This window comes from Equus przewalskii, chromosome 24, assembly GCF_037783145.1.
Source record: "Equus przewalskii isolate Varuska chromosome 24, EquPr2, whole genome shotgun sequence".
In the NCBI taxonomy this organism is placed as follows: Eukaryota; Metazoa; Chordata; class Mammalia; order Perissodactyla; family Equidae; genus Equus; species Equus przewalskii.
Genome location: NC_091854.1, coordinates 11,382,722 through 11,400,902, shown reverse-complemented (window position 1 = coordinate 11,400,902; position 18,181 = coordinate 11,382,722). Strand labels below are relative to the sequence as shown.

General features: G+C 37.3%; 1 long non-coding RNA gene across 2 annotated transcripts in view; it reads left to right on the top strand.

Moving 5' to 3' along the window:
- Nucleotides 1-18,181, top strand: part of LOC139079053 (uncharacterized) — a 138,744-nt gene that overhangs the window by 11,318 nt on the left and 109,245 nt on the right. Inside the window, exons 2-3 of one of the 2 annotated variants that reach the window (XR_011532310.1) lie at nucleotides 9,275-9,379; nucleotides 13,857-13,923. The exons of the other annotated variant lie outside the window; for it this stretch is intronic. This is a non-coding gene — a long non-coding RNA (uncharacterized lncRNA). The remainder of the gene's footprint in view (nucleotides 1-9,274; nucleotides 9,380-13,856; nucleotides 13,924-18,181) is intronic. 2 annotated transcript variants of the gene reach the window in all.

The following is an 18,181-nucleotide window of genomic DNA, read 5'->3' as shown; positions in this document are numbered from 1 at the left end:
TACACTTTGGGTATATATTCAGGGTTTTTTAATGATTTTTTGGAAAGTGGAGGGCAATTAATAATGCTGCATTAAAAAATTATAACACTTGAGCAATTCCAAAAACTGAACATAAACAAAGAGAAATTTGTATATGATCAAATTAAACATATAAAAAGCTTGATGTAAAATATGCGTAAGAAAGTACATAATTATTGTGGTATAGTAGTAAGGTATAAAAGCCAAATGGCACATCCTAATTGCTATAATGGTTACTACTCCTACATAGTAAAATCATGATTTTAAAACTTTTCTTCCCCTTTTGTTAGTTCCCAGAATCTATAAGCATCATCATTATCAGTAGATTTGTCTAACATATGTCATTAGACTCTGGCTACCTACTCACATTGACACACATATTAGAAGGCAATGTCCTGAACTCAGCAAACTAGTAGCTAGGTTTCCTCTACATGTAAGATTTGTGTGACCCAGAAACAATGCTCTGTGAACATTGCTCCTCTTGCTATCCTTTTAGGTCCCACACAGGAGGCTACCTGGAGCTAAATATGGAGTTGATTCCTGCCCAGATTGTAAAAGTCATCCACCAAGGGCTCTGTATCCCCAGAGATGGAAGCTTTAGACAATACTAACATCACCCCATAATGGTTGAATCACCACTCAGAAGGAATAAGAACTGAGCTGTTGAACATGGATTGATGAAAGTTTGATGGAGAAGACAGCATGAGAATGAGTGCCACAGAGCCTTGCATAAAATGGAGGGCAACCTGGTGTGGAGCGTGACAGAGGGGAGGATAGGAAAGCTGAAAGCTATGACAGGGAGAAGAGGAGGATGGGAAACGCAATGGTTGGCATCAGGTCCAGAAAGGGGGGCTGGGCTGGGGAGGAAGGAGGAAAGAGGAAAGTAGTGGTTGTAAATGTGTGCTCAGGTCAGGGAGGATGGACTCTGATCTCTCAAGCAAAAAGCTGAAGATACCACTACTGGCACAGGTTCTCCTCAGGTCTCCAGAAATCTTCCAGTGAGATTCTACTGGGTAGGGGGAAGGAAATCTGAGATCACTGTTAGGTGGGATTATTACTCTTGGATTTTTTCCACAAACCTGAAGGGATAGAAAGAAGTGAGAAACTCCAACTCTTCCTAGGTAGCCTATATTGTTAACACTTCACCTCCAGAGGGAGCCTGATTGGCATGAATATTGTATAATATCTGAAACCCTAAAACTCCTTCTGCTTTAAACCCAATGTACACACAAAATGCGTCCCTTATTTGCTCACTGTGAAATACTTTACTGTACAATTAGAGAATAGGCTTAAAATTCCATTTTCCTTGGGTGTGGTACCATATAATTTTTATTCTTACTAAATGGTTAAGCCTCCCTGTGCCCAAATTTCAATAAATATGGGTGCAAGTGTAGAGAATTCTGGATAAGTGAGTCACTGAAACAGGTATAAGGAGGTACCTAAAAAAGGTAGGCTGGGTATCTTACAGAAAACTTAACTTTTTATACGTCCACTCCAGACTTCTTCTTCAAGGAACCTGGCAAAGACTAGCCATAACCATAACCAAGATGGCAAGAGCGCCAGGCAGGGGCTCTGGGCTTCCCTCGTCTTCTGTGATTCTTGGTTTCCTCATTAGTAAAATCAGAGACTTTTAGTAGAACACTTCTAAAATATCTTTTAAGTTTTAATGCCGCAGTTGCTTGTGATTTCTAAAGATTTATTTTTAAGCCAGCAGAATTTATTTTTTTTTTCAACAAAATCTGACTTGAGAAACAAATAAAAGCACTATTCTGACAAAAGTTGGGATTGAGAAACCCAAACCAACTCTGCGTGCTCAGCCTCCTCATTCCTTCAGGTAACCTTGAGGGAACATCAAGGGGCCTTAAGGAGAAGCTCGTCCTTAATATTAGTGCAGCCCAGGGCAAGAGTACAAATGGAGACCACGTGTCTAAATATTTAAGATGAACCATTATTAATGAAATTAAACAATCGTTAAATAAAACATATCCTATCTTCCTATTTTGTCAAATATATATTGAAAATGATTGAGAAGAATGTACTCAAATCTAGAATTCTTGGAGTTTGTGAAGGAAAATTCTGGAATGAGATCAGCCAGCTCCTGGCCCCCTGCCCCTAGTACCGTGCCATGGTCTGCTCACCTTCTCTTACCGTTCCGAGTTTCATCTCCCATAGTGGAACTTCATATGCATTCTGTGGGCACCAAGCCCACAATTAGAAACACTCTTCACAATCTCTGCAAACCAGCCTTGTGGTACACCCTGCGATAGCAAAAGTTGGGGGAGAGGAAGGTTCAGGTTTAGACAATTTGACCAAAGAAATCCAGAGTCCAGGACACTCAGACTATGGTCTAGAGAACAGGCATGGGCTCCGGGTGGGCACATCCCCATCAGCCCCACAGACCTCAGGCTGTAACCCACGGGGGAGGTTAAGGCAAGCTGCTCAGAAGGGCAGAACCCTGCCCCAAAGCCTCTCTTGCCCAAATCTAAGGCCGTACTGACTACTGAAGTGAGATAAAGCACGACAAGTACATCATACTGCGTTTGACACAGAATAAAAACTTCAAAACAGCAACAACCACCACTTATTATTATTACCATCAACACTGGAACAAAAGGTATAAGGCTGGGAATTAGTTAACATAGAAACATCAAAATGTTCATTCAGCATAACGTAGTGACTGAGAGCGTGGGCTTCGGATTCGGGCCCTAGCTGTTTGCACGTATGCTCCGTCACCTGCCTCATCTGAGATCCTGGGCTGGTTCCTAAACTTCTCTCCGCTCCAGGTTTCTCACTTGTAATATTGATCTCATAGAGTTTTAATGAGAAAAAAAAAAGATGATGTATGTACAATAAGAACAAGGTCATATGTCGTATAATCAGTCAATATATGTTATCATTATTATTTTAATAATAAATGTTATTAATCATTTTAACAAATCTTTGCTTAACACCAACAATGTACCACTAAGTGTGCTAGGCACAGTCCCTACCCCACAGATTCATGGGCTGATTTATTGTCATGACTCTTTGATCCTACCATATTGACTTACTTTTTACTTTTTCTTAAAAAAAGCTTATTTTTAGTTTAGGTTCTTACATTTGAAAAGCAACACCAGTTCTCAAATGCAGAGCACAGTCATTAAACAGTAAGAACTTGGAGTGGTTTGGAAAACCAAGTCTGGCAAAGGCAAAATTATACAATTTTTGGACAATAGCATGGCAGCTTGAAGGAAGCAGCTCATATTCTCAAACCACTATTACACTCACAATCAGAAACACCACCACAGTCAGGATACATGCAAATCCAGAATGTTTCTAACCATGGAATCTCTCAAAACTTAATTTGTAAAGTAATTTTACTGGTGATTTTTCAGCGCTTCTCTACTGGAAGAAATCAACTTTAAGTAAAAGGATTGTTTTTCCCTGACTACTAAAAGACATTAAGGGATACGACATTTAATATGATAATGGCATAAATTTCTCTGTTACTTATCAATTGAAGGTTATTTTTTAAGCATAAACATTATATTTATATGAAGGAAAGCAAGACTAGGAATGACAATTGTCATTTTTATGGAAGCCAGATCTCTCTAAGATAATTGCATGTGTACATTCAAGGATAGAGATTTATAGCTGAAGCACACTTTGTAGATTTCAGTGACAGATACAGGCCTTGAAATACATCTCCAATACAGGAGATCAAAGAGATTTTTTTTTTTTTTTTTTTTTTTTTTTAGTTAAAGCTCATGATAGCACAGTAAGAAAATGAGCTGACAACTTACTGAGTTAATCTCTCCCCTTTCACCTCCTGTACAATAGATTTTTCACAGTCCCTACCACTTTCATTGTCTCTTATCTCAGACATTCTCCCACATCACACCTGGAATTTGTAGCCACTGAGTCAGGCCCCTGAGCTTTTCCCTCTTGATGGGAAGCTCTGGCAGGAAGTCTGCCCTGCCTGTAAGAGTAATAAGTGCTGCTAACAGGGGGGATTAATCTAAACCAAGCCCAGGGATTCTCTAACTCTTGGAAAAACCCATCTTATCCCTGGAGCTGAACCCTTGTCTGTAAGCGTTAAACCTTATAACAACCTAAAAAACGTAACAACTACAATTCACCCAGCCTCTAGTTCATCAGGTGCGGAGTGTCAAATTGCTGTGAGCTCCATGTATTAACATACCGAAGAGCCGAATCAACACCTAAGCTTGTTTCTCTGAATAAGAGATTCATGGAATCTCAGTCCTGCAGAGGACTTTTAATAGTGAGGAGGGAAAAAGTGAATAAGGAAGGATAAAAGGGGTCAAGATGACAGAGAGAGGAAGAAAAGGGCAGGTGTGGAGCCCCTAGAAAATGGTACAGTGAGAAAAAAAAATCTAAGCTGTTCAAGTTAAGTCTTATCATAACAAAGAAAATTTTCAATCCTCCAAAATGTTTCCAAGTCCTAGCAAAGGCCTCCCTTATGTTAAGGGAGATTTTATATTGTAAAAATGGCCTACAGCAATGGAATTTATATGACCTTTTGGTGTGGTATAAAATAAGGACTGCATGGCTAAAAGGAAAGATGTCTTGAGGCCAGACAGACTCATGTTCAAATCTTATATCTACCAATTCCGAGCTGGGTGGTCTTGGCCAAATCACGTAGTCTATAGCCTTAATTTCCTCGTCTGTCAAAAAGAGTAGTTTATTATAGAGTCTAGTCTATACTGGGCGTTCTGTAAGTGGTGGTTAATATTATAAAAGAATATGACCTTCAGTTAGAAAAATACTGGGCTGTAAATATCAGGCAAAACATACTGGGTTAAGCAGTCAATAGGCAGAGTGGTCATACATCCTGGTCTGCTCAGGACAGCACCAGTTTATACCTGTTGTCCTGGTGAAATTATTAACAATGCCTCCTTTCATGCTGTGATAGATGATATGGTTGCTCTGGTAATGGGCCAAATTCTCACTGGTCAGCTAAGGCAGAAATGAGCAGGTGGAGGCATCAGGCTACCACGAGTTCTAGTGAAGGAGGCAGAGGGTCCCTGGCAAACCTAGGGCATCTGATCCTGACCTCTCAACTTAGGTCGGTCACCTACTCATTAGAGAGTCAGAACCCAAGGAGAAAATGTCTTTGTGTATAAGTTTCTGTAAATAATTTTGTTTATAAATATTGTGGGGTATCTACTAGGTGTCAATTATCATCCTAAAAAAGTCTGCCTTTAAGAATTTCTAGTCTGCTGCCTCCAAAAGATCCATATTATTTATATTATAATTGTTAAATTAGTGGCTTAAATAAAAGTCTGATGGGAGGATTTCTAAGGAATATTTAAGTTTGCTTAGGAAGAAAGCAACAAAGGATAGGCTTAGAGACCAGTTTTGAAAGTTGGGTAGGTACCTGTCAGGCAGACAAGGAGAAGACTATGTTCAGAGTGAAGTGTTTGAGGACAGAGACATGAAGCATGCCCGCCTTGTGCAGATGATTCTGAGAAGTCAGATGTGAGAGCAGAGTAGCTTTTACAATGGCAGATGGGGCTAGAAAGGTTACCTGAGTCAGGGGATGACAGCCTTGTATGGGTCAGAATAATCTTGAGCCAACTAAGTCTTATTTTATGTAATGAAATGACTGAAAAGGATGAGGCTATCAGCACACTGTTAGAACCAAACTCTGGGGTTTATTTTTAGTACAATTCCTGAAAATCAATATTTTGAGAGGGAAAAAATGGTTACAGGAAATATGGCACATTAACAGATATTTGTTTAAAGTTATATTTCACAATCGCTAAAAATAAACAGAATTAGTTCATTTTGTTGCTTACCATGTCTCCTTTATTTTTTCAGATGCCTCTTCTTTCTGGAGGCCGCTTCTTAACTAACCATGAAACCTAATGTCCCAGTGTCATTAGTGGATAAGGATAATTTTCTCTATACTACTGTCAGGTAGAAAGTATGGAGCCAGTCTGAACCATGGTATAGACTTGGGAGTGGATAGAATTAATAATTTTGTGAACATTTTGTTGTGTCGTTTTTATTCAGCTCTATCCTTCTGTGGTCCTGGACAAGTTGATTAACAGAATCTCAGACATCTAGGGATAATAAATCTTGTATGAGCTTTATGTCTAAACAGAGGTATTCATCAAAAATAGGGTGTGGCAAGAAAATGCTTGTCCAGTCTTCTAATCCTTTAATTAATGCATTTATTCAACAAGAATTTACTCTTAGCCAGGAAATATTATACATGTCATGAGGGATACAAAGTTTGATGAGCTATGGTTCCTGCCTTAGAAGAGGAAAGAGACCTCAGATCAACCCATGAATACATGGTTGAAGGTAATATATAGAAGAATTCTGGGACAAACTGGTGCTACTAAGAACATATTAAATATACTCTTCTATTCCAAGGGTTTAGAAATGCTAAGTAAAATAGTTAATTTTTCTTTTCAAAAACACATAGCTGGTCCTGAATGCAAGAAAGGGAAACCTTCGGGTATCAGATAAGTTTAAGAAATTCATAATAATAAGTGGAAGTCAAATGACTTATACAGGAAAGTCTTAGGAGTAGGGTTTTAAAAACCACGTGGTGATAATGGTTGAAAATGCAACCTGTGTGCATTGGGAGGTGAAATTGGGATCATAGTCTAAAGTTGGGATCCAAAAACAGGCTAACTGTTGAAAGAGGGAATTTTAGTATATCTATCTTCCGGCTGATTTGAAGCCTAAAGTTAGCTGCCCACCTTGGTCCACAAATATAAATAATAATCTATGATGGATGGAAATCCACATTCAGTAATTGGGATTGAATTTGAGCCATGTAATGTGGGAATTAGAGCAGAGACATTAATTAGAAAATCATAGGGCCTGATTACATAGCAACTGCAAAACCACCTCAGAGTGGACCACCACAGCTAGGCTACACATGGAAGAAAGCAATCATAGAATATGAGGAATTCCATTATTGATGAGAGACAGTGTGCAACAAAGGGAAAAATTTACTCCCAGGGAATTAGAGAGATAAATTATAACAGTTAGGTTATGAAACAAGAATAAGCCATTAGGAAGACATGAAAAAGAATTTTAAAAATGGAGATAATAATGTAGCCAGTTAAAAAAAATTCTAAACAGATAGGTAAAAAGATATAGCTAAAGAGAGAATTAATTAATTGGAATTTGGAACAGACGAAGTCTCCCCTAAAAGAATGTAGAGAAATGAGAAACGGAACCAATGAGAGAAAAGTCAAGAAATTTAAAAAATAGAATAAGAAACCCTAACAAATATCTGACAGTTTTAAAATATGTTTTATTTAAAAATATTTATAGATTCACAGGAATTTGCAAAAAACAGTAAACTGAGATCCCATATACCCAATTTTCCCCAAAGCTTATATCTTACATATTACATTTAATATAATATCAAAACTAGGAAATTAACATTGGTATACTATGTATGTATAATTGTATGAATGTCTCCTTACCCCTCATAATTTTCTTTGCTCTAAATCTACTTATTCTGATATTAATATAGCCACTCCTGCTTTCTTTGGATTAATATTTGGATGTTAGGTACTTTTTCCAACCTTTTGCTTTCAACTTTCCTATATCTATATATTTGAAGGGAGTTTCTCATAGACAGAATATACTTGAATCATGTTTTTAATCCATTATGCCAAACTATCTTTAAATTGGTGTATTTAGATCATTTACTCATTTTTAAAATAAACTTTATTTTTTAGAACAGTTTTAGATTTACAGAAAAATTGCAAAGATATACAGAAGAGTTTTGATATACCCCATACCCAATTTCCCCTATTTTAACATCTTACATTGGCATGGTACCTTTGTTGCAATTAATGAATCGATATTGATACATTATTATTAATTGAAGTCCACACTTTATTTGTGTGTCCTTAGTTTTTACCTAATGTCCTCTTTCTATTCCAAAATCCCGTTCAGGATACTACATTACATTAGTTGTCATGTCTCCTTAGGCTGCTCTTGGCTGTGATGGTTTCTCAGGCTTTCCTTGTTTTTGATGACCTTAACTGTTTTGAGGATTACTGGTCAGGTATTTTGTAGAATGTTCCCCAACTAGGATTTGCCTGATTTTTTTCTCATGATTAGACTGGGGTTATGAATTTTAAGAGGAAACCCACATAGGTGAAGTGCCATTTTGTTACATTGAATCAAGGGTACATACTATTAATATGACTCATCACTGTTGATTTTGACCTTGATCATTTGGCAGATCTAAAGTCACTGTCATTCAAATTGTTTACTCCTATGGCTAAAGTGCTATGTCTTACTGCTTCCATACTTTTTTCTTTGCCTTTAGTTTTCAGAAGTTTGATTGTTATGTCTTGGCATGGATTTCTTTGAGTTTATTCTGAGTTTTCTTAGCTTCTTGAATCTATAGATTTATGAGGGATATTTTTGGTTGTTTGCTTTTCTAAATCTGGGAAAGTTTCAGTCATTATTTTTTCAAATACCCTTTTCAGTCTTTTCTTATCCCCACCCCTTGGACTTGGATTGCACAAATGTTAGATCTTTTGTAGTAGTTCCTGAGGTTCTGTAGAGTTCTTGAGGCTCTGTTCTTCTTCCTTTTTTTTAGAGTATTTCTTTCTGTTCAGATTGGGTGATTTCTGTTGCTCAATCATCAAGTTGACTGGTTAGTTCCTCTCTCCTCTCTGTTCTGATGTTGAGCTCATCCATGGAGTTTTTCATTTTAGTTATTGTGTATTTCAATTCAAAAATTTCTATTTGGTTATTCTTTACATCTTCTATTTCTCTGCTGAGTTTTTCTGTTTTTTCATTTGTGTCAAGCTTCTTTGGAATTGCTCATTCAAAGCATTTTTATGATGACTACTTTAAAATCCTTGTCAGATAATTCCAATATCTGTAACATCCTAGTGTTGGCATCTGTTGATTCTCTTTTCTCATTCAATTTGAAATTTTCCTCATTCATGGTATGATGAGTGATTTTCAATTGTACCGTGGAAATTTGGGGTACTATGTTTTGAGACTCTTGATTTTATTTAAATCTTCTGTTTAGCAGGCCTCCTCTGATATTGCCCAAGTTGGGAAGAGAAGAAATTGCTTGTTATTATGGCCAGGTGGGGGTGGGAGTCCAGGTTCCCCATTGGTCCTCCAGGGTGTAGTAGATTCTCATTACTGGTAGGCAGGGATGGGAGTTCAGACTCCCCACATGGCCTCCATTGACACTGCAGTGGTGGGGAGACTTCTCTGGCTCTGAAATGTGGTGAAAATCCTGTCTCTCCCTTAGGTATCCTCTGATGCCACTCCAGGGAAGAGAAGGAGCATGCCTTGTTACCACTAGGTGCTGGGGGAAGTCTAGGCTTCCTACATGTTCTCCGCTGATATCACAGAGGTAGGAGTTTTTTTGTTACTGTCCCTGGGTTAGAAGTCCTGGCCTCTAACTCAGCCTTCTCTGATATCACCCTGGTGGGTACGTGGCAGGGAAACATCTCATTCCAGTCACAGATGGAAGTCTAGTCTCCCCACGTGGCATTTGCTGGGAGAGGTGGGGGTTGGGCCACAGATTTTTCTGTGGTGTCTGGCTGGAGTAGGGTGTTATTGTTTAAAAGTCTTCTGTTTTGTTAGGCTGCTCTTTTCTTGGTGATTTGCGTAGGAAGAGACAACTTTTCTTAGGGCTTTTTCACTTACACCCTTGGTGTTCCTGGGTTGCTGGCTCCTCTGGTACCCAATCTGTGACATATGTGGTAAAAATAAGCCCATAGAATTTACCACCATTGTTACTCCAAAGCTCCTGAGGTCCCTAACAATCTACCTTCTTCTCTTCACCTTTCAGTCTTCTTAACATTTATTTTATACATGATGTCCAGGGTTTCTCAGCTGTATTTATTGGGAGGAACAGGGAGAAGTCAGTCTACTTTTGATAAGAGTCTGGAAAGTAGAGCAAAGAAAGAATTATGGGTAGGTAATATTTGAAGAGAAACAGTTGAGAAATTTTCAGATATGACAAAAACAGGAATTTAAATTGAAGGGACACATTGAATGCTTGGTAGAATTAAAAATAAGTCTATACCTAGAAACACTGTAGGGAATTTATAGAATATCATGGATAAAGACAAAAAAAATCATAAAAGCCATTAGAGGAAAGAGAGATTGTCTCAAAGGGAATGACATAAATTTAGCAACAGACTCATCATCAGCAATCATCTATGTCTGAAAACAATCTAATTAATACATTTGAAAGTTTGAGCAAAAATTGTCATAAACCTAGAATTCAAAACCAAACCAAACTATCACTTAAGATGAGGTTAAAATAGAGGCATTAACAGACATTCTAGAGATCATAACATTTACTATCCACAGGGCTGAAAGAACTTTAGAATTACTTTCGAGAGGTAAAAATATACTAGGAAGAAAATGTGGGATGCAAGAGAAAGTACATGAGCCACAGACATCAATAAAGCAAGGTGGTAAATCTAAAGCAGAAATGACTGTGAACATAGTAAGCATACTATTACTACTAATATTTATAAATAATAAGGAATAATAATTAGGCTAAAACAATTGTTATAGTATTTTATTATAGCTAATAACTTTCATTAGAAAACAAGAAAGAATAGATAACTGGAACTTTAAGAAGGATGATAATTTAAAGGGAAGTTTAAAATGTTAGGAATTTTATCTTTTTCAGGAGGAAAATAAAGGTACTGATATGTTCTAACTTGTTTAGAAAAATATTAATTTAAGTAAAAATTTATCAGTAAAAGTATAAACTTGGAATACTTAACTTTCAAAGGAGGAGAGAAGAAAAAGAAAACAAGCAGAGCTTATAATGCAAGCAAAAGCAAGAACAAAGGGGCAAAAAGCCAAGATTGTGGGAGGAAAACAAATAGATAAGTAATAATTCACACAAGCAGCAAACTCATGATGAAAAGACAGAGACGCAGATTAGATAAAATAAAATCCAGATATATGCTTTTTTCAAGAGACCAGTTTAAAAGTAAACAATAGAGAAGGTAGAAAATAAAGGTTTGGGAGAAGATGGATCAGGTAAATCCTAACCAAAGGGCTATAGCAAAGCCGTGTAAACAGAAAACAAGATTTCTCAACCTCAGCCCTCCTGATGTTTTAGGTAAGGTACTCTGTTGTGGGAGGCTGTCCAGTGCGTCGTGGCATCTACCCTACTAGACACCAATGGCACCCTCTTGCTTAGTTCTGACAACTTAAAATGTTTCCAGACGTTGCCAAATATCCCATGGGGGCAAAATTTTCCCTGGCTGAGAACCACAGATTTGAAAGGAATCATATTGAAAGGCAGGAAAGAAAGAATCTTCCGTATTAGGCAGAAATCTAAGGTGACCTCCAAGATTCCTGCCCTCTGGCGATCACACATCTTCTCCCTGTCATTTAATCAAACACTAATCTGGGTGCTACTGAAGTGACTTGCCAATCTAATTAAGGTCTCAAATCAATTAATCTTAAAATTGGGAGATTGTTCTGTATGGACCTAACATAATCAGCTGAACTTTTAAAAGGGGCTGAGCTCTTCCTGAGAGGAAGGGATTTGAAGTGAGGAGGATTTGATGCAAGAGAGAGTCTCCATTACTGTCTTTGAATATGGATGGGGCCACGTGTCAAGGAATGTGGGTTTCCTCTAGAAGTTGAGTTTAGCCCCTGGCTGTGATCGGCAACAAAAATATGGAGACCTCAGTCCTGCAGTTGCAAGAAACCGGCACAGCCATACCACCTCTTTGCTCATCTTTTTAAAATTTTCTTGATTATTCATACAATTTTACTCTTCCACATAAATTCTTAGACTTCATTTCTCAAGTTTCCTGTAGCCCATTCTTTTGCCTGTAAAATGGGGATAACGATAATGCAAAGATAAAATAACCATGAGAGATTGGGGAAGATATTTGCAACATATGATAGTTAATTGATTAACGCAACTTCCAGAATGCATATAAAGAACTTTCAAAAACAGTGAGAAAAAGACAATAGCAAAATCAGTAAACAAGCCAAGATACTGAACCTCAATTCACAGGAAAGAAAATCCTAATGGCCACAGATATGTTTTTAAAATTCTCAAATTCAGTGATAATCAAGGAAACAAATTATAATCTCCAAATAAAAATTATAATCCCCAAATATTAACAACTCTTCTATAATATTTTTTCTTAATCAAAATGTAAAACAATTTAAAAGTTCAAGAATATGAAGTATTGGCATTGAAAAGTCTAAGAGAATTGTTACCAACATTTTGGAGAGAATTTGGCAGCCTCTAAGAAACTACATAAGGTAAATACCTTAGGGTCTAACAATGCCACTTTTAGGTATATAATATAGAGAGACTCTTACAGCTACCGAGAGTGGAGAGACAGCTATAAAAAGCTATAAAATATACATTTCAGAATTGTTTGAATGGAGGGAAAAAACTACCTAAAAGCTCATAGATAGGAAAGCATGTGAATAACGTGGAATAGTCATATAAAGAAAAACTATACAACAGTTTAAAAAAATAATCAATCTGGCTATATCTCATTTACATAACCCTGAGCAGGGATTAAAAAAAAGAAAGAGAACATTACATCTATTATAAAATCATAGCAAAAAATATCATATATTATTTATGGAAGCATACATAGGTTTTGTTTTGTTTTTGTATTAAAATATAGATGGGAAGGATGCACAGCAAATTCATAATAACGGTTGCCTCTGGGGAGAGAGAAATAAATAAATAAATATTATTTAATATTTAATTAAATAATTTATTACTTAATAAATATATACAACAAGTAATATTATATATTAATGTGTAATATATATTCTTATATATGTGTAAAGTTTTATTTCTTAAAAATATTAAAAGCAAATAAGACAAAATGTTATTAATATTAGGTGGTATGAATATGAGCATTTATTTTATTGTTTTTTAAGTCTTTTAATATTGCTTAAATTTCTTAAAATGCAAAGAATGGAGGGGCAAACTTTGAGGTTGGAGGACAGAAGACAGAAAAGACTTTGAGCTCGGCCTTGGATGACATAAATCAGAGGGGAAAAAGCTTCCTGGGAAGAAGCCAGACAGAGTGTGGCAAGCCCTTCCATCCAATGGTTTTCTGAGACGCCTTGTGGACTCTAGAGGGGGAGCAGAGCTCATGTTGACAGGGCTTTAGACAGCCATCCCCATTTCAATTCCAACAGTTCCATCTGTATCTGTTTTACAAAATGGGCTTACATATACATTGCATTTGAACTCAGGGTTCCATTGATAAAGACTTTGCAATCCTATGGTCCAGTTCAGTTCTCTCATGGACTCACAGAGGAAACTGGCTCAAGGTAATGTTCAGAACCGGTGGCAGAGGTCCAGTTAAACTGTTGTCCCAACCTTTCCTCTGGGATCTTTTTTGGGTCCCCTCTGATTTGAGGGAGTTAATCCTCAGATTATGGATTGGGCCTAGGGATAATTCCTAAAATGACTGGAGGTGCAAAATTCCCAGCATTCAAGACGCTGTGGCCAATGAAAGACCACTTAGGGGTTGCAGAACTACTTATTGATTGTATCATTGTTTTGAGCGTAGAAAACCACAGATTTTATTCAACAATTTAGTTTAGAAATAGGGGCACTGTGTAATTTTGGTTGATTGATATCTTTAAGTTGACATGACATATTACTTATTAGTACAAATACTGTGGCCAAGGCTTTGTTTATGGAATTCAAATGAACATGGTTTAGTCCGAAGAACAAAGAATATGAACAATGAACAAAGAATATGAATGTTCTATTTTGCCTTTTAAATAATATTTATCAATATTTTGTAAACTTTTTTCTATTAATGAACTGTTCAGCACATATTTTCTCCTGTCATCCTCAGGGTGTTGCCAAGGATAGGCATTAATGTCGTCTTTGTTTTACACATGCGGAGGTCAGAACCCAAAGAGGTGAGTGACACCGCTGAGTACAAATCCTCTGTTGGTATTTGTATCATCTTACGATTCTCAGAGTACCAGCCTATATGGTATCTCATGTGACCTATGCAAACTCATCGGGCAGATCTGACAGAGAATACTCCCTGCACACAAACTAATTGCTGTGTGCTTCAAGCTTCTTTTATAAGAAACTTCGGGAGAAGTTTTGGTTTTGTGGATAGGCATGGTCCACAAAATACAACTAGTTAACTGAATCTGAGGACTGTATTAATTTCAAGTCAATGTTCAATGTTAAAAATAATGTTTTGTCTTGAGTTTCAGAAAAGATGTATATATATATATGACTAAAATCATACAAAACCCTGCAAAATTAAAGAACATCTGATACCACTTGGAGAACTCTGAAATATATTTTGTTCAAAAGAGAACAAATAGGATACAATATAACTTGCATTTGCAGAGCTTCTTTCATGCTAATCATTGCCCCCAGAAGCTTTACAGATCAATATAATAGGAGGCAGCAGCAGAAAGCATATGGTCCAGTGTAAATTACTAGAAAAGACAAGTTAGAAAGACATTATATGATGAATAAATTAAAGTATTCAGTCATAAATCCAAAAAGAAAGGGAGAAATTAAAAGGTAGTGAATAGGAGGGAAGAAAGGGCTTGGAATTAACTCTGAGATGAAACGAAGGATACAGGTGACAAATGTATGTCTGCAAGGGGCAGCAGAAGAGAAAAGGGAGTGTGCGAGCCTTGAACTCCTCAGCAAGGCCTCCAGGAGCCCGAGTGAAATATTGGCAGGAACAGGGCCCAGCCAGGAAAATAAATATTGGGTCACTGCCTGGGATCTAAAAGAAATAAGGTTAAACCTAATGAAAATCAGACATCAGATCTAAAGAAAAATGTACAATATTCTGTTCTTTCTTTTTTCTGTTTTGATTGGTTTTGATAGGAACATGTGTTTATGGGCGGGCTCTAATCTATGCATGCAGATGTTTGTTTTCTTTTAAAACCCTGAGATGGAGAGGGATAGAAATGGGAGAAAACTGTGCTGGGAAATTGGCTTAAGCCAGTGCAAATTTTGTGGGATGTTAAATGTTGGCATCTAAATGATATTCTTAAATTATCTGTATACTCTTTACATGTTTTGGAGACCAGAGAGCCAGGATTTGGTCTCTGAGGTCCACGGAACAGGCAGGTGAGCCAAGAACACATTCAGAACATTTATTAAGTCCTTTATTTCAAAAATATTGTGAGGATCAAGTACCAATATCAAAGGAGAGTTTGTGCAAGTGACCAGATCCAAGTTCCAGTGGTGGCTGCTACACCAAGGATTCAGAGGAGATGAAAGTACCAAGAGTAGCTGGTTGTACATTGCTCATAATTTTACTTGAATCCATGGGCAAGAGTCTATGGATGAAATATTACTATATCCCTAATCCATGATATAGAAGAAACATTAAAGTCAACGTGCAATACTAACATATATACATACATAGATACATATATATATATATATATACATACATAAAGTGAGGATCACAGGAAGGCAGAAGGGGCCATCAACAGAGAAACACAATCTTGCTAGGAGAAGCAAAGGAGAATGCAACCAGAAATGAGAATACAGCTCTCTGGATAGTTAAGATAGTTTCCAAGTTATTTCTCTAGTGCTTGTTCATTCAATCATCGAACACCTGTTGACCAAATGCCATATATCAGGCACTATGCTAGGTAGTGGGCGTACAAAGATGAGTAAGACACCACCATCCTTGGACTACTTCGAATCTAGAGGAGTTAGTTTCAGGAGAAAAGCACGGAAAAGAGGAAGAAAAAGATTTCATTTTTTAAATGGTATGATTGAAAGTAAAAGGAGGTCAGCTCTAATTGAAAGGAAAAAAAATTCTAATGTGTTTGAAAGCCTTAGATGACAGGAAGGGACATCAACCAAAATGGAAAGTGAGTTTCGGGGTGCTAAGGATAGGCCTGCTTTGGCTTTTATAATATGGAGAGAGTAGAATTTTCTCAAAATCAAATCAGCTTGCAGAAAGAGAGTTGCTCATCTTCCCTACTTTGCAGCCTGAATGGAGAGCACACTAACGGACACATGCCGTACCTTTGACTTGAGTTTCTAGCACTGAACAGGGTCTAGTTTAGGGTGGATAGTCACGACTTGCTTGCACAACTGAGAGTCCACCCAGATCTTGCTTTGTGGGTCAGAGTGGCAGGAAGCAAGGGGTGGGGAGGGGAGAGTGAGCGGCATTTTCTTGACAGCTGCTGGAATTCTCCAGCCAGCCGTCTTCTGTGACGCAGGTTGTGTGCATCTACACTTTGCCTAATAATGCGAAGGTTCTTGATCACGGGCTGGCAGGGTAAAGGCATGAAAGGGGCAGCAGAGGACGATGGAAAGAGGAGGGAAGAGAATGGTCTGATTTATATAATCTAATGCCTTTTTCTTGATTTCCTTGCTGTCTTCAGACCATTTTTTTAGAGCAATTCTTAGTTGAATCAGAACTTGTTTACACTACAGTTTATCAATGCTCCTTTATATTCTCCATATTTGAGGGCTTAGTCATCTTTTCAGCCAAGATTACTTTAGAAAATATAATTTAGGTTTGAGGAAAAGCTACAGAGAAGGACAGAGATAGAGCATATACAAGAAGATCTCAAAAATAGTTGCAAAATTGAAAGAGAAATGAGGAAAAGAAAGTTCGAGAAAAAGGTAATATGAATACTATTAAACTCATAATTGAGTTAAGGTAATATATCTTAATACCTATGCATGGAAAGAAATGAAATCAACCACAAATCATAATTTTGAATATTTTCCTAGAGAGTAGAGTGGCTATAAATTAGTTTACTTTAAACTGTAAACATATCTTCTTTTCTCCAGAAATTTGAGTCGAAAAGTTGACACTGAACATTTAAAAAAGTAAATAAATAAACAAAAACCAGCTTTAGGGACTCCTTAACACGTTTACTGTCTGTTCTTCAGAAGCTCTCTAGCAGTAGATTTTCAGTATTCACTGTTTGGGACTTTAAAAAAAAAGGAAAGAAAAGAGTGCATTTGTATTTACTTTTCCAGCTTCCTGGAACTGTTTTTTCTCTTTGCTCTTTCATTACTGTTTTCACCTGCAGAGGTCTCTCTCTGGCTCTTGGCTCATCACAGCCCATCAGCTTGACTTTCTAGTGCCATCTTCCTTCATTCTAACAGCAGCATCATTGGTGCCAACCTGTGTAGAAGCATTTTGAAAAGAGAGTTTCTGTGGGGTTCTAAATGAAGATCACTGCATTATAAAACAAAATATTTGATTACGAAACTGATTTACAGCAAAAAACCTACGGATTTCAAACTCTAGCGATCTTTAGTCACATGACCGCTTAGTCATACCATGCTTGGCCAGACACCATTAACCCATTACTATGAGCTATGGCACTGCTTATGCTCAGACTGTAATGAGCATTCTAGGAATAATTATCTTCATGCCTCTTAGACTCATGTTGGATATCAGATTCTAAAAATGTCTGAGTGTCATCCACACTGTTTACTGGAGGCCACAGTCAAGTTAGAATGGACTGGAGGGAATACAGTGAGGGAGGAGAAAACCACAACCATCCAACATGGTCTTCTCTGAAAAACAGACAATATTTCCAATGTCTGGATGCCTATTTAGTTATTCCAGTCAAGTTCATTCTTAGGGGGGTCTTGTCAATAAAGTCAAACCAGGTTCTTGATGTGTAACAGGGTTTTTGAGGGTCTTTTTTGAGAGCTTCATTAAAAGCAGACAGTTTCTCTAACCTTTTAGCAGAACCTGTTATCTGATGACGTGAATTAAAGTCTCTCAAATGACTAATAATCATATCAGGGCTGCCATGTCAGCTTGTAGATTTGAATAAGAGGGTCTGAAAACATTTGCATGCCTCGATGTGCCAGTGCTAAGAAGCTAATGTGATAGGGCTGTCATAAAGCACTGGAAAGACATGACTTAATGTAATCTGTCATGTCATATGCTAATCTTCAACCATTACTTGAGTGCTGTAAGTAAGTAGAAAGCATTTGGGAGAAATCCTTTCCAATTTCTCTGAGTACCACTTCTGCTGCTGGTCAGCTCAAATGGGTTTTGTGCGTTTAATGCAGAGCTCAAGTCAAGTTGGTTTAGGTCACACTTAATTAACCAGCACACTGATGGGCTGGGCCACTACAGCTCTATGGAAAATGGCTATTTCAGAGGCTGCCTAACACGTAAATATTTCATATGCTGAAGGAAAA